At 39.8% G+C, this 16457-nt stretch overlaps 1 non-coding gene across 1 annotated transcript; it reads right to left on the bottom strand.

The window, feature by feature from the left end:
• Positions 1–14243: 14243 nt before the first annotated feature.
• Positions 14244–14316, bottom strand: Trnaa-agc (transfer RNA alanine (anticodon AGC)). The gene has a single exon. It is a non-coding gene; the product is annotated as a tRNA-Ala (tRNA).
• Between the last annotated feature and the right edge of the window lie 2141 nt (positions 14317–16457).

The raw sequence follows: 16457 nt of genomic DNA on the forward strand, positions 1-16457 counted from the left end.
AGATGCAAAGTATTTTTCCACAATAGATCTCGCTAATTCATTTTGGCAGGTGAGTATCACTGCTGATTCTCGGAAATATACTGCATTTATGTTCGGGGGGCGAACCTATCAGTTTTGTGTTCTACCTTTCGGACTGAATGTCAGTTCTCGGGTATTCATTACAGCCCTGGATACCGTGCTTGGCGATGATTTAGTTGAGACAGTCACACACTATGTTGATGGTATACTGATAGCTACACAGTCTTGGAATGAACACCTTGACACACTTCAAAGAATTTTAGAAAAATTTGCACAAGCTGGAGTCACAGCCAATCTTAGAAAATCAAAGTTTGGTTGCAGTGAGATAAAATATTTAGGACATATCATTATTTCACAGGGCATACGTCCTGATCCCAGTAAATTAGATGCTATCAGAAACTTTCCTAGTCCTCGAACTAAAAAGCAGTTAAAATCATTCCTTAGGCTATGTTCATTTTTCAGACTTTTTTGCCACAACCACTTTTGAACAGTAAACATCTGCTAAATCTACTCAGAAAGAATCAAGTTTGGATCTGGTCGGAACAGTGCCAGAATGACTTTAATACAATTAAACATGCTTTAGTGAATGCAGACTTATTGAGCCATCCAGATTTCAATTTAGATTTTTGTATGACTTGTGACGCTTCACGTACTGGTTTGGGATGTTGCTTATTTCAAGTTGTAAAGAATAAAGATAAGGAGCAGATAAGAATTATTGGGTTTGCGAGTCGTACTCTATCTGAATGTGAGCGTACATACTCGACTACTGAGTTAGAAACACTTTCCATAGTATGGGCATTCAAGAAATTCAGTTATTATTTATTTGGAAAACATACAGTAATTTACACCGACCACCAGGCCCTGACATTTTTGTTAACTTGTAAACTTGTACATCCTAGACTATCACGATGGGCAGTTACACTTCAGAACTACTCTTTTGAAATTAAGTACATAAAAGGTAAGGACAACACCATTGCCGACGCTTTGTCTAGACTTCCACAAGGTATGAATGAAACCAACAGTGACTTAGAAAATATAAATGACTACAGGATTCTCTTAATGCAAGACAAGCAGTATCACCAATATTATATTGATATGTGCAGAAACATGGCTAAATTACAAAAATCTGATCCTCACTGGTATAAGATAATAACATTACTGGTAGAAAAACACAATCATCCTTTGACTAAGTATTACAAGTTACACAATGATGTGTTATTTTATCACCGACATCCAAATGCTACTAACTGGTGTGTATGCATTCCCAAAGAGTCTGAACGTAATCTAATTTGGCACACACACTTAGTTTGGGGTCATTATGGGACGAAGAAGTGTTTAGCAAAGCTCAGCACATACTGTTATTTTAGCAATATGAGAAGGAAAATTTACAGGGAACTGAAAACATGTGTCATATGTCAAAAATCAAAACCTCAGAATTTATCCACAAAGACAGATTTACATTCTATTTTACCCAGTAAACCCCTGGAAATTCTGTGTACTGACATCAGTGGACCGCATCCAGCAAGCTCTGGAGGCGTCAAATATATCTTGGCTTTTTACGATATATTTTCTAAACATGTAAAACTTTATGCTTTAAAATCCGCCACTGCAAGTGCTATAATACGAAGATTCTCAAGTGATTACCTGACGCACGTGGGAAAACCTAAAGCAATTCTGTCAGATAATGCAGCATACTACTCTGGGTACAAATGGAGAAATTTCTTGAAGGACAATAACATTAGAAGTATATCTATTTCAAAGTTTAGTCCACAATGTAACGCGACTGAGAGACTTTTCCGAGAATTAAACCGATTCATGAGGACCTATATTTCATCAAAACATACTAATTGGGTGTCCTACCTAAGTCTTTTCGAAGACGTACACAATAACTTAAATATTTACGATACAAATTACACACCTAACGAGATCATGTTCAATTGCAAACAGAACGATCAGTGGATAGAACCATTACCTAAGTTGTCAGACAAGGAAATCACACCTGAACAGAAAATAAAAGAAGTTTTGACTACGCTGACACATCACGCACAGATACGAAACAAACATCACAGAAACATAATAAAAAGAAAACAAAAATTCGAGGTAGGAATGCTTGTACTACTTCGTACTCATCATAAATCTGTAGCACTCAAACGACGCAACGCTAAGTGGCGTCTGCTATATGAAGGACCTTATATAATTGTTAACATACCGCATCCTGGTGCGTATTTGTTACAACATCGTAGAACTAACAAAATTATTGGGCTATACGCACACCGAGATCTTAGAGCATTTCATGCGGAATAATGTCAAAGTCACATCCATCAAAACATTGCTAAGCAACTCCAAAAAAAAAAAAAAAACTCTGTTGCTACAACACAGATAGTAAGTAGTATAGAAATTTTCATTTCAGCGGTTCCAGTGACGCAGTTGAAGGCAGAAGAACTCTTCTTTCAGCGCGCGCCACCACCTGGAAGACGGAATATTAAAATAAAATTTATGTTTACGTAGCAGTGAATGATATATTAATTTTTTCACGGAACATTTGTGACTGTAGGTATCACTGACTTGGTGTGACACCTGACGAACCGACAGACGTCATCTGTGAAGCGAACTTTTACTTTGAGAAATAGATTAGACGCACATCTCTCAACACGAAAAGCATCTATCAGTAGTCAAGGCCACACAGACACTATACACACACGCATAAAACGCGAGGAATCAAACATTTTCTCTCTTACTATTTTGAATATTTATTGAGTAGTGAAAATGCCTGGTCTTGCCTACTGATGTAATGAATGTTGTGTCTAACCTATCTTAATTTCAGATGACATCACAAAATAAACATCGATAAAATCCCAGCAAAACTGATAAAGAGGACGTAAATATCTGCAATTCATGTAATCAAATGTGACACAATGAGATAATTTATAGCTATGTAATGATGATGAAAACATGTTTATGTGCAACTGTATTATATTTATGCTAAGAAAATATGTGACGTGTGTATGTATGATTACTTATATTTTTTTTTTCTTCTCTTTCAATGATGTATAATGTAACTGTTACTATGTAAAAGAAATTTGAACAAAACGAGTGCCAAAAGGACATTGCATAGTGAACCATTGTTCACGGACATTAATGAACATTACTAACTCTGCAACTACGCAGAAACCTATGTGAAAGAAACTGTTAATGACATTCATTATGCATCGTACCTATGTAAACGCGATGAACCATTTCTTTGATTAATAACTACGAACATTTAGGTGAGCTATATTCAGCAAAAAACTGAAAATGTGAAGTGCATAATTCATGGATCGTCTAGTGACAATACTACAGTACCTAACTTCAAGATGTTAACTGGATTAAACGGACACAAAGTGCCTGTCCAGAAAACAACAGGACAGGTGGAAGAATTTTGGTTGGAACTTCAGGGAATGAAATGTTCTCGAAATGTGACGGACACTCTTACCTGGACTGTCCAAGGATCCACGCCAGCTATGTACCGTCCGAGGTTCTGCAACCAAGCTTCCACGGAATGTAAAAAACGAACTGCACGTGGACCAATTACTAACGGGTCACGTCAGATCTGTAATAAACAATGCCTTTTAGTCACAACGAACTGCATCACAACGACTATAATGGAAATGGAAATGGACACGCTTATGTTTTAATTACGTTGTTATACAACGATGATACTAACCTGTGAAAAAATTATTGTGCAGCAGATGAATATGAACTGTAATAACGACACGATGTGAATAGGTCGACGCACCTGAAACATACGGACATTTTTCTTTGAAGTATTTCAAAACAATACTATGTAACTAAGAACATTCAACAATCTGAGTTGTATTGTGATATAACAAATATTGTAAATTTAAAACTAAGTTACCTGTTATAGAATGTAGTCTTCATATGTAATCTTGGTTGAATATTTTCTTTGTGCAACGACTAAGATACGCGCGCACACGAACAATATGAACTGCATTACTGTGCCGCGTGATCTAACTGTATGATATAACGGCACTGCCGGAGTCACACAGACGCTTCTGCGCATGCGCGCACTCTATCTGCCAACATAAGAACTTTTACGGCGCACCCGCGTCATTCAAATTTTGTATATAATGTGTATAATGTGTGTAATGTAAGTCATGTGAATAGTTGTAGATAACTTAGATTTTCTTGTGCCTTTAGGTGAATTGCTCGCCTGCAGGTGTGTCCTTTCGCCTCGCAATTCAGGGGGCAATATAAAGGCACATTTGCATGCCGAGCGTGAGTTTCCGCGGAAACGCGAAATATTAATTAAATAAATAATCAGTGACTAATAAATAAAGCCTATGGCACACAACTGCAGTGCTGTGTCGCTGATAAAGACAAAAGAATAATTACGTTACTCTTATGTTTGATTAAGAGAAGAGAGAGCTCAGGTAGAAGTGGTGCGAGAAGCACGTATTTTATTTTATTGTCTGGCACACCGCCATATTTTCATGTTATAGAAGAATACTGCGAGTTGCAACCACACTAGGCACTCGATTCTGTAATGAATTTATATTTATAAAAGTAAGTAGGATTATGAACTGTAGGCTATTTCATTGAATATATCTGATTTAACTAACTGTGTAACTTTTTTATGTTTAGTAGACAATCACCTCTGTACGACGTATTGGCATGGCTGGCAAATCATTGTAATATTGAGATTAGATCATGAGTCCGTACCTACCGCAGCAGTTTTTGGAAACGATTTAATTACGAAGTCCGATTATTTCAGTTTTATTTCACGGTCAACTACGAGTTACATTGCCTTTTCCAAATAGCCATTGTCAAGCGTCTGATACCGAATAATTAAACGTCCACGTTCCAGATAAGCAAATACCAATTACAACCAATCATCATACATACAGAATAATTAATCATTAATATTTTATTCCATTTTATTTTTATTTATTTTATAGAGGGATCTGCTGATGGCATTGTCCGTATTTTTAATCTCTTCCATGAACTTCATGAGAAAATGTCTCTAACCATCGAACTTGAAAACGAGGCCCGCCAATTAAACTTTCTTCACTTGACGGTTGCAGTAGAAGAAAATAAAATCTCATTAAATATTTTTCGTAAAGAAACATATACTGGTCAGATCATACCTTTGTCTTCCACGCATCCACAGTCTAATAAAAACGCTTTCTTTCACTCTGCTATTCACCGAGCTACTTCCATTCCACTTTCGAAAGAAAAGTTCAGCGATGCAATTTACTCAAAACGATAGCAGTTAATAACGAATATAAACCTGGCATAGTAGGTGACATCCTCAAAAAGAAAACTGTTAAAGAGTTGCTACACTCGGCACCTCTATCATTCAATCCAACCAAAAAAAAAATATTTTTCTATTCCTTTCTTGGGGCCCTTCTCCTATCAGATCCAACGCCTTCTTCGTAATAAATAAAACTGCAACGTTGCCTTATCTACCAATAATAATTTGAAAAAAAACTCCATTCATAATTTAAAATCGATTCATTCCCTTTTAGAAATTTCTAGCGTCTATAAGATTTTCTGCGATACCTGCTCTTCTTACTACATAGGACAAACAGGGCGTGCCTTTACAACCAGATATAAACAACACCTTTTAAGGAAAAATGGCACTAGCCCCAAAAATTCGTCCTTTGCCGACCACCTTCTGATTATAGGTCACGCGCCTAAAGCTATTTACGATATCAACATTTTGCACACCGAGAAGGGCGTAGATTATATATTCTTGATGAATTAGAGACTTTTAAACATCTTTCTCGAAATGAGAGCCTCATTCTCAATGAGCAGCTGCAGTTTCGTGATAAAAATTTCTTAAGCAGTATAAAGCCGTTACTTGACATTTAATTTCGGGCCTCCTCGTGCAGTTTACCGAAATGTTTTTTCCATCTAAGTCAACTCACAATTTTTTATTTGTTAAATGGTTTATTTGTGTATTTAATGTTATATCGTTTGCTACAGGGTATGTCATTCAGTCATTTTTGTATTTTCTATAATGACGTTTTTATGCTTCAAACTGTACTTCTAAGTTCTGATGTAGACAAAATGTTACTCTATCTGTCGCTGTTAAACAAAATATTTTACGTTATGTACCGAATAATATTCATTATAATTTTCATCTGTCTACTCTTTAATGTTAAGTAGGCAAGTTGTACCTGCGGCTACTAGATGGCACTCTCGATGCAATGTCATGTTCACCTGACAGCACTTGTTAACGCGAGTGCCTCAGTCTGTTGGGACCTGTGGCTGTACAGGTATGAGCAGCCCATAGTGGCTCGTCTTAATATATTCTTTCTAAAATATTTTGTGACTAAAGCCCTTCTGGCCTGTTATTTATTTTGTACGTGACATGTAAATACTGTCTCTGTCTTGTATTGTTAGTCACTAATTACATTTTATACAAAAAATTTATTTTCCCATAAATTTGTAATTATGCTATAGGCCATTTTAAACGTTTAAATTCTGACGAAGTCACTTTTAGAAGTGTTAAAAGCTGGTTAATAAGACTAAGAAAATTGTGACCGAGAGCTCATTTGCTTCAATTTTAATTTTGTAATAATGCCGGATAATCGAAATACTCCAAAAAAAAAAAAGTGTACAAATGGCTCTGATCACTATGGGACTTAACATCTGAGGTCATCAGTCCCCTAGAACTTAAAACTACTTGAACCTAACTAACCGAAGGACATCACGTACATCTATGCCCGAGGAAGGATCCGAACCTGCGACCGTAGCGGTCGCGCGGTTCCAGACTGAAACATTTTGTAAAGTCTGATTCATGCGGCTAGCAGCGCGCGTTAGCACGCCCCTTCTGCTATTCGGGATTCGGGGAGGTATCCCAGCCCCAGACCGAAATCGTCCGGCAGACTAACGGCGATGATCGTTAAGCCAACCAGCCTGGATGTGGTTTTTAGACAGTGTCCCACATTCGATCAGATGAATATTGGGCTCTTATCCACGTCCCGCATACTATACGATTCGCAAACGTTTCGAAAATGTGCTCATACTTTCACGTGAAAAACACTAGACGCAAAAAGATGGGTTATACAATTTCCGCCCCTGAAAGAAAGGGTGACGACAGGAAGGATATCCGTCCACCCGCCGCCAGTAACACTGCCAAATACATGTCAATAGTGCGACACAGGGAGGGTAAGGGATAAAGTCAGGAAAAAGAACAAGGCAGTTTTTATAAAGTTTATAGCAAACAATGTTAGCCAAGCAGAATATCAGCAGTCGGAAAATCTGGGCACTTAGAAAGACGTGTTGGAATTTTACATGTTGATTAAACTGAAAATAGTTTAGAAAATTAACATCCTGATAAACGACACTTCGTTGCCATATTCGTGTTTCTCCTCCTTTCATTGTTAGATTGCTTAGCGCTTTAACTTCAGAAGAATGACATTACGAATCATCAGTGAAATAAGTGAAAGTCACTAGACTTGGCTCTGGCGTCGCGATTCTCACAGTTTAAACAAATATTCACCAGCGTTCCATAATCACATTATATGATACTGCCATTGACTGGATAGAGAGAGATGGCGGTAGCTCATTATTTCGTTTGCTAATTGCGCAGTCGTGTGTAATTAAAGTGTATGGCATTTATTTACCGTTAATGGATACAATGCGTATCCGTACAGAAGCAGAATTACAATAATTGGCAGTTATGACGTAATGCCACAATGATTTTTGTTAGCAATTATACGCTCGGGGAAGGTACATGTGTGAAAGAGAAAGGGTTTAATTCAGAACTCGTGATATTAGAGGCACGGTACCTAATAGAGCATCAGAAGCATGAACAGGACGATGGCGATATCACACATCTATATCTACATAGATACTCCGCAAGCTACCGTACGACGCGTGGCGGAGGGTAGCCTCCTATACCACTACCATTCATTTCCGCTACTGGTCCACTCGCAAATAGAACCAGGGAAAAACGACTGTCTATATGCCTCCGTATGAGCTCTAATTTTTCGAATCTTATCTTCGTGGTCCTCACGCGCAATGTATGTTGGCGGCAGTAGAATCGTTCGACAGTCAGCTTCATATGCCGGTTCTCTAAATTTTCTCAGTAATCCTTCTCGAAAAGAACGTCGCATCCAGGGATTCCCACGTGATCTCCCGATGCATCTCCGTAACACATGTTGTTCAAACCTACCGGTAGCAAATCTAGTACCCCGCCTCTGCATTGTTTCAAGTCTTCCTTCAGTCTGACCCGGCTCGGATCACAATCACTCGAACAGTACTCAAGAATCGGTCGCACCAGCGTCTTATATGCGGTCTCCTTTAAATGTGAACAACTCTTTCCAGCTGTGCAGGAAAAATGGTTCCCTCCTCACATCTTTTAGAAGTGTTACAATGTAAAAGAAGAGCACCTTTTCAAATAAAACCGTTTATCAAGCATTACTCAGGATCTCTGGAACAAGCATAGCATCTAAGGAAAACTACAGCATTCTCTGTAGCAGAGTCAGTCTGGTATAGTGAACTTTCCACTGTAGTATGAAGTCGATGGTTAGTCATCAGGGTACTTTGAGCGTGGTCTGGAGATAGCACCCAGAGATTTCCTGTTACAATAACAACCACTCGATGCGGGCATTGATAGATAGTTCTTAAACACTGTGAAGGAAGGATACTACAAACCAAAAAAGATAAATAAAATGAGACGAATAAGAATGTAATAAGAAGGTAATAGTAGGGGAAAATGGGCCGTGGAACACTTTTCAGACTTCCACAACTGTAACAGGAGTTTATTACATTTTCTTATCCATTTTCAAGTAATGGCATTCACTTTTTATAAGCTGCAGCCTTTCACCAAAGTTAAAAAAAAAATACTCGGAAAATTATGATTTTTCCAAATGTGGAAACATGCTCCAAGGCACAACATAGTCATGAACCTGGGAACAAATATTTTATTCAAATTTAAGAGCGTTGCAATGAAAAAACCTCATCGCTATTGCATTTAGTCATCTGTCCGTTACATTACTACTCTGTTACATACCAATAATCAGTAAGTTGAATCAAATTAAGAAGGAGTGTTATCAAAAACCAGTTACAAGTTAATTCCGGCAGCAGAAAGCCCAGAAAGCCTACGAAGTTACTACAAGTTTAATAGATTTTGAGAGAGAAGCTGTTCGAAACTAACACAAATTTCCATTTTCAAGATAAGCAAAATCGCTAAGAAATTAACGAAACACAGTTAATTTGCGAATATCTCATATTCCATGGTAAAAGACCGTCTTCTGTTTCAAGGTACAAGATGCTGCACTACCGATGAAATTTTTATTAATCATACACACGTTATATAACTGGTTTCACAAATACGAGGGTGAGTCAAATGAAAACATTCAATATTTTTTAAAATATTAATCATTATGCAGAAGTGGTACAAAGCTGTATCACTTTTCAACATAATCTCCCCCACGCTCAATGCCAGTCCTCAAGCGCTTACAAAGTGCATAAATTCCTTTAGAAAAAAGTTCTTTTGGTAGTCCGCGCAACCACTCATGCACCGCATGGCGTACCTCTTCATCAGAACGGAACTTCTTTCCTCCCATTGCGTCTTTGAGTGGTCCAAACATATAGAAATCACTTGGGGCAAGGTCTGGGCAGTGTGGGGCCTTGCATTGTCATATTGCAAAAGGGTACCTGCTGACAGCAATCCACGTCGCTTTGATTTGATTGCGGGCCGCAGATGATTTTTTATGATGCACTGGTGACAGTGGTCCCTCTAGGCATGTAAAGCTCCAAAATGAGGCCTTTTTCTTCCCAAAAGAGAGTCAGCATAGCCTTCCCTGCTGATGGTTCTGTTCGAAACTTCTTTGGTTTTGGTGATGAGGAATGGCGCCATTTCTTGCTCGCTCTCTTCGTTTCCGGTTGGTGGGAGTGAACCCAGGTTTCGTCCCCAGTAACGATTCTTGCAAGGAAGCCATCACCTCATCGTTCAAAGCGCCGATGAAGTTCTTCACAAGCATCAACACGTCGTTCTCTCATTTCAGGAGTCAGCTGCCGTGGCACCCATCTTGCAGACACTTCGTGAAACTGGAGCACATCATGCACAATGTGGTGTGCTGACCGAAGACTGATCTGTAAACATGCTGCAATGTCATTCAGTGTCACTCGGCGGTTTTCCTTCACTATGGCTTCAACTGCTGTAATGTTCTGTGGAGTCACAACTGGTTGTGCCTGACCTAGACGAGGAGCATCTTCCATTGAAGTCACACCATTTGCGAACTTCCTACTCCATTAATAGACTTGCTGCTGTGACAAACATGCATCACCGTGCTGAACCTTCATTCGTCGATGAATTTCAATAGGTTTCACACCTTCACTACGCAAAAACCGAATAACAGAACGCTGTTCTTCCTTGATGCAATTCGCAAGTGGGGCTGCTATCTTTATACTGATACTGCGAGGGTATGTGTGCATCTGCACTATGCTACCACCTACAGGCCATTCTACACGCTGTTTGTAGCACGCTTACCAACTTACAGGATAACGGCGCGAAATTTCGATTTGTTATTACAAATTTAAGGTTTTCATTTGACTCACTCTCGTATATATAATTTTACTTTAAATTTCTGCAACCGAGGAATTAGCGATGTATTCCAAATAGCTTTAATATATTATGCAGCACTTTAATATGTAGAACTCGAAATATAGCATGTACAGCAGCAACAAAAACTGCAGGAAAATTGCGCAGACTGATTATGATGTTCTCTAATGTGAGTTCCTTCATTTCTAAAATCATTCTAAACTTAGTCACTAGACTGAAGTAGCAACAGCTCAAACATGATGTGTTCCTGGGTACTTTAAGCTTACGCACAACACTCTCTACAAGTAATATGAGCTGTAATACGAGTAGTTGTAGTAATGTGGCAGTAGTAGCGTTCAGCTTAGTGTAACTCATCACAATGTACTTCTGCGTAGCGCAGTGTGCCTTCTGGATGTGTGTGAATGCTAGAGCGGAGTACAGTACGCAGGTTTTAGTGCTCACCATATGCAGTGGGCGTAGTTTAGGTAATAAGTAAGCGACGACTGCACAAACGTACCATTCACTCATATTCGGAGAATTGTTGTTAGTTCTGCTAGGTGGTATGAGTACATTCGCTAATAAGGTGTTATCGACAGTAAGTCGTTGGGATAAACCAGACAGCACTGAATAAGCAACTGTATGCAGCAAGCAGTTTTGTCATTTGAGACAAGTAACGTATTATCGCATTAGACCAAATTTAGAATATATTTATGTAACACAATAACACAGGGCGTCCACATGAAAACTCCAGTTAAAGTAAACTATGAGACATAGATACTTGCCGTTTGAGGCATCATGTAACTCAATTCAATTTCGTGTAGATCTTTTTCTAAATTAATCCTTATGTTTTGTTTCAGGTGCTAACTAATTACCAGAAATGACAACACCTCAAGATAGAGCACAGTTCATGGTGAAGTATGTGTAAATGAAATCACCAATAGCTATAAAAAGAAATTTTCGACGTGTATATCAAAGGGATCCACAAGACATTTCGACGATTACGGGCCGGCCGGAGTGGCCGAGCGGTTAAAGGCGCTACAGTCTGGAACCGCACGACCGCTACGGTCGCAGGTTCGAATCCTGCCTCGGGCATAGATGTGTGTGATGTCCTTAGGTTAGTTAGGTTTAAGTAGTTCTTAGTTCTAGGGGACTTATGACCACAGCAGTTGAGTCCCATAGTGCTCAGAGCCATTTGAACCATTGACGATTACGGCTTGTTATGACAAGTTCCTGGCCACTAGGAGTGTAATCAGACAGTCAGGCTCTCGCTGAAAATGCACATCTGATGAAATGGTGGAGGAAACCATAGGGACCCTCCAAACAGCTCGCCAGGCAGTTCGCTGAGCATCATGAGAGCTAAGTAACCTTCACTCAATAGTTCAAAGGTGCTGCATGGTTAAAAAGTTCAAATTGTGCAAGCATTCAAACACTGAAGCGAAGTGACTTGCAACTTCGTCACGAGTTTACTATTGAGATGTTGGACCGGACTGGGCAAATCCCAGTTATCTAGGAAATGTTTTGTCTGACGAAGCAACCCGCCACGTATGTGGAAAGGTAAATTGGCATATCATTCGCATATGGATTTCGCAAAACTCGCAAAGTTTTCCGGGACGCGTCAGAGACAGCAAGAAGGTGAATGTGTGGTGTGCGATGATGAAAGACAATATAGTTCAACTATTTTTATTCAGCGAGCAGACAGTAATAGGCACCGTTAAGCAGGACATACTTGAACAATTTATTGTCCTTCAGCTACTTCCCCTTCAGCAAATGTAATCTTTCAGCAGGATGGAATTTATTTGTTTGTGACTTCCGGGACAGAGCTTTCCCGCTGCGATAGATGGAGCCTGATAGACCAACCAAGTGGCCACTGCGATGTCCGGACGTAGGCCCATAGGCCCTCTGGATTTCTTCCTGTGTGCTTATGTGAAAGAAATTGTGTATGCCTCGGCCGTATGTAATCTTGGCGACCTGCGCACAAGAATTGTGGATGCAATACGGTCCATCACCATAGACATCTTTGAGCGAACGTAAGTTGAGCCAGTGTATCATCTAGACCTTTCGTGGGTTGCGAAAAGAGCCCATGGAAAAGTGTGTGAATTTTTTACACAAAACTTTCTGTGTTTCTGTTCTTGGTCCCTCAAATATGATACTTTTCTTAATTGCATTTGGAAATCAGGGATATTTCACAGAGCATCCTAGTTCAGGAAAGCCCTAAGAATCAGCTTTAGTGTATGTGTAATAGGTCACCGTGTAGTCAGCAAATACATAAACGTATTGTGTTTGCTGATCTGCAGCGAAAGAGCATAATAATCAATCTTGATTTAGTAAGCATGCGAAGCATCAAAAAATTAGTGGCCAATGCTTCTATTGTAATCAATTTATATTAAAGTAATGTGTACATCCACGTAGCAATATGTTTATAGGTGCAACCAATTCGGTTTTGTACCTAGTTTCAGACACAAACGTAATGCTGTAGTACATTTTCATTTCAAGTATCAATTTAGATCACAGGCGGACACGTCTTCCACCTTTATATAAAAGACACCTGACATAAATGAGGAATATCGAACGTATAGGCGAGTGAACCTAGAGCTACCATATATCGATATTCTTCCTTTTAAAACCAATAATAAAATTTATTTATAGCTGATAACACAGTATGAAGTCAGAGACCATGGGCAACAGTGCTGTAATAATATTTATTTTTCTAGTTTGATGTGTTATTCAAGCGCAGTGCAGTACTTTATAATTCTCTTAATGTCTTTTGTAGTCGCTTAAGACGTCTACAGACATCTGAATTATTATTATTATTCAGTTCTATACAATTATTTGACCTACTCGATGGTATTCAATACAATACAAGGTGAGCTAAACAGACCACATACACGCACATTTATACATATTGCCAAATACATCAGTACGGCCACATTGTCCCAGTAGTCAGCCGAAACAACGACACCGTACAGCTGTATATGTATGTACAGAGGGTGGTCAGAAACAGATTGAAATGCTTTTAAGGGTATTGCAGGGTAAGTTGCGCTGAGAAATAACTGTTCAGAAAAAAATTCGATACGTTGGGGCGTTACCGAGTTAATTAACACTGAAGTTAGCCAATCAGGCCCTTGTGCACTCAAACTCAGGTGTCACCAAGCGTGTTCTGCGTTTGGTTTCCCAAAACCGAATAAGAGAGCGATACAGTAACTGGACGTGGGACGGCAGTACAAATCAAACTGGAGCCAATGACTGAGCTCTCTCGTGCGCCATCATTTTAGCAATGAGGACAACTGTCACTAATTGTATCTGGCGCGCCGCTTGAATTCACAGGCGCAGAGGCCTGATTCGCTAACTTCAACGCTAATTAACTCAGTGCATCGTATCGAAGTTTGTTTTCAAAAACTTATTTCCCAGCACAATTTACCCTGAACCAGGCTTTTAACAGGCTTTTCAGACTGATTCTGACTACCGTGTACAGGTGTTCACTGTACATATAGCTCGGAGAAAGACTCGTCCGAAAGCTAGCAATGGTTTTTTAATGTGCCTACGACTTAGCGCCTAAACTGATGAATGAGTTATTACCTTTAATCCTTAAATAGTTTATAAATTACTAATTCATTTATCCGTGAGTCATGCAGAGGCGTTTTAGTATGGTTATCAAATTTAAAATTATAGCTGGAGGCGCCGGGTATCGATCCCGGTACCTCTCACATGCTAAGCGAGCGCTCTACCATCTGAGCTACGCCCCCAGTTGTTTTAATGCTACTAGCTGGGTGGCTGAGTCGAACCTGCCAGACCCGACTGGTGCAGAGAAAGTCGGCCGGCCCTGAGCCAGACCTCCGCTGCGCCGGCTGTGCGACTTCGGGCGCACTGTCACTTCTTCATCCATACCTACAGGCTTCTCACTTACACCGTTAGTCATTGCTCTTGGTCAAGGTAAGCATCCCAGTTATTAAAACTAAATTCCTTATCTCGAAGGTGTTGAGATTCCCAATAATTCTACAAGGCTGCAAAATATTTACACATTCCTAACGAACTCCAAGTTATCCAAATTAACCTCTGAGTGTCATCAGAAACTCACCATAATCAGCCTATTGTACACATATTCACCGGCGTTTAAGCCCCTCATCACGTCGTACCATGATACAATTCAGTACCTTTCGCGAGTATGCTAAGCATATTTCTGAATATTCTAAAGGTCAGCATTCGTCACTTTGAAGATAATGAAATTACTGTACTTAGTTACACTTCAAAACTGATAATCTGACGACAAGTACGTCCCGTATGGGTAACAAACAGTGGATAACGTCAAAGAATGTATCGATGGCAAGGACTATAACATAAAGGAAGAGCTATGGTCCCTGTTATTACTTCCATCATCGAGTTTCAAATACAAACATAAAATCTATACTATCTATTTAATTTCATTTCTTGGTTTGGCTCAAATTGCTCTAAGCACTATGGGACTTAAAATCTGAGGTCACCAGTCCCCTAGACTTTACTTAAACCTAACTAACCTAAGGACATCACACACATCCATGCCCGTGGCAGGATTCGAACCTGCGACCGTAGCAGCAGCGTGGTTCTGGACTGAAGCGCCTGGAACCTCACGGTCACAGCGGCCGGCATTTCACGGTTTATTTTATATTATCTGGGAAGGCATGAAATAGAGCTATCAATAAATTAAAATTTGGAAAACTCACAAAGTAAGAAATACGATGTAAAAACAGCACGTCACGCACCAGATCATTCACATACAAGATGTATCGCAATTAGTATTTAAAACGATACAGGTGAAAGTATACCCTAATAGAAGCAAATATCTTACAGTAAACATGGGTCTGACTTCAGTGTGAAATGTTGACCTAATTGACGCAAATGTCTTATGGCAGGGGAAACAGGAAGCGTGGCGGAAGTTCCACGTCGCTAGTCGTTGTGCCAGTGTCCTGAGTTCAATTCCAGACCTCTCCGCAGTGTCCCGTCGGACGGGGACGTTGAGCTCGGCGGCCCGCTCGCTGCGCTTCGAGAGATGTATGCTGAGAACCAGCACCAGGTGTCACCCTCTCCCTCCTCTCATTATCTTCAACGCGAACCCAGCGCTACACTTCACACAAACATTATTACTGTCACCTACATTTAAAACATTTCCACACAACTCTCATACTTAGCGAAGGAAAGGTGTCCTGCGGGCGCAAAGGACAGTGAAAACCTTTACAATTTGACGGCTGAACCTGTCCTTCGTGGTATCCTAGCCATTTATGCCACACGACTTTACTATACAGTTATTGTAAATGTAAATGATTGGTTAAGTTTGCTGACACCGCGGATCCGGTATAAAATATTTCCATGGTTACTACAAATATTTGTAGTGGAAACTCTTCGTAAAGTCTCCATTTGCTTCGGTTCAAAAAATGTGTGTGAAGTCTTATGGGGCTTGACTGCTAATGTTATCAGTCCCTAAGCTTACACACTACGTAACCTAAAGTATCCTAAGGACAAACACACACACCCATGCCCGAGGGAGGACACGAACCTCCGCCGGGACCAGCCGCAGCTTCGGTTCGGATTTTAAACATGAACCATGGTTGGAGAACGAAGATTGATGATGGGGTACCGGTACATTTTGCTGCAGATATGAGGTTATCCAACGCGCCATTATGGACCTGTACCTTGACCTTCAAAGTTCACCTGACTTCCAACCTCTGGAATTTTTTTTTTTTTTTTTTTTTTGCGTCTTTGATGATGTTGGAAGTCAAGTATACAGATGATACGGTTGAAGAACTTACGCAGTGAGCTGTACACTCTTGTCAATCTTTACGGCCGGTGTTTTCTCGAATTCGTAACTCACTGCACAGACGAGTGCAGTGTTACATCCCAATGCGCGGAAGAC

Source organism: Schistocerca nitens, chromosome 1, assembly GCF_023898315.1.
Source record: "Schistocerca nitens isolate TAMUIC-IGC-003100 chromosome 1, iqSchNite1.1, whole genome shotgun sequence".
NCBI classification, from domain to species: Eukaryota; Metazoa; Arthropoda; class Insecta; order Orthoptera; family Acrididae; genus Schistocerca; species Schistocerca nitens.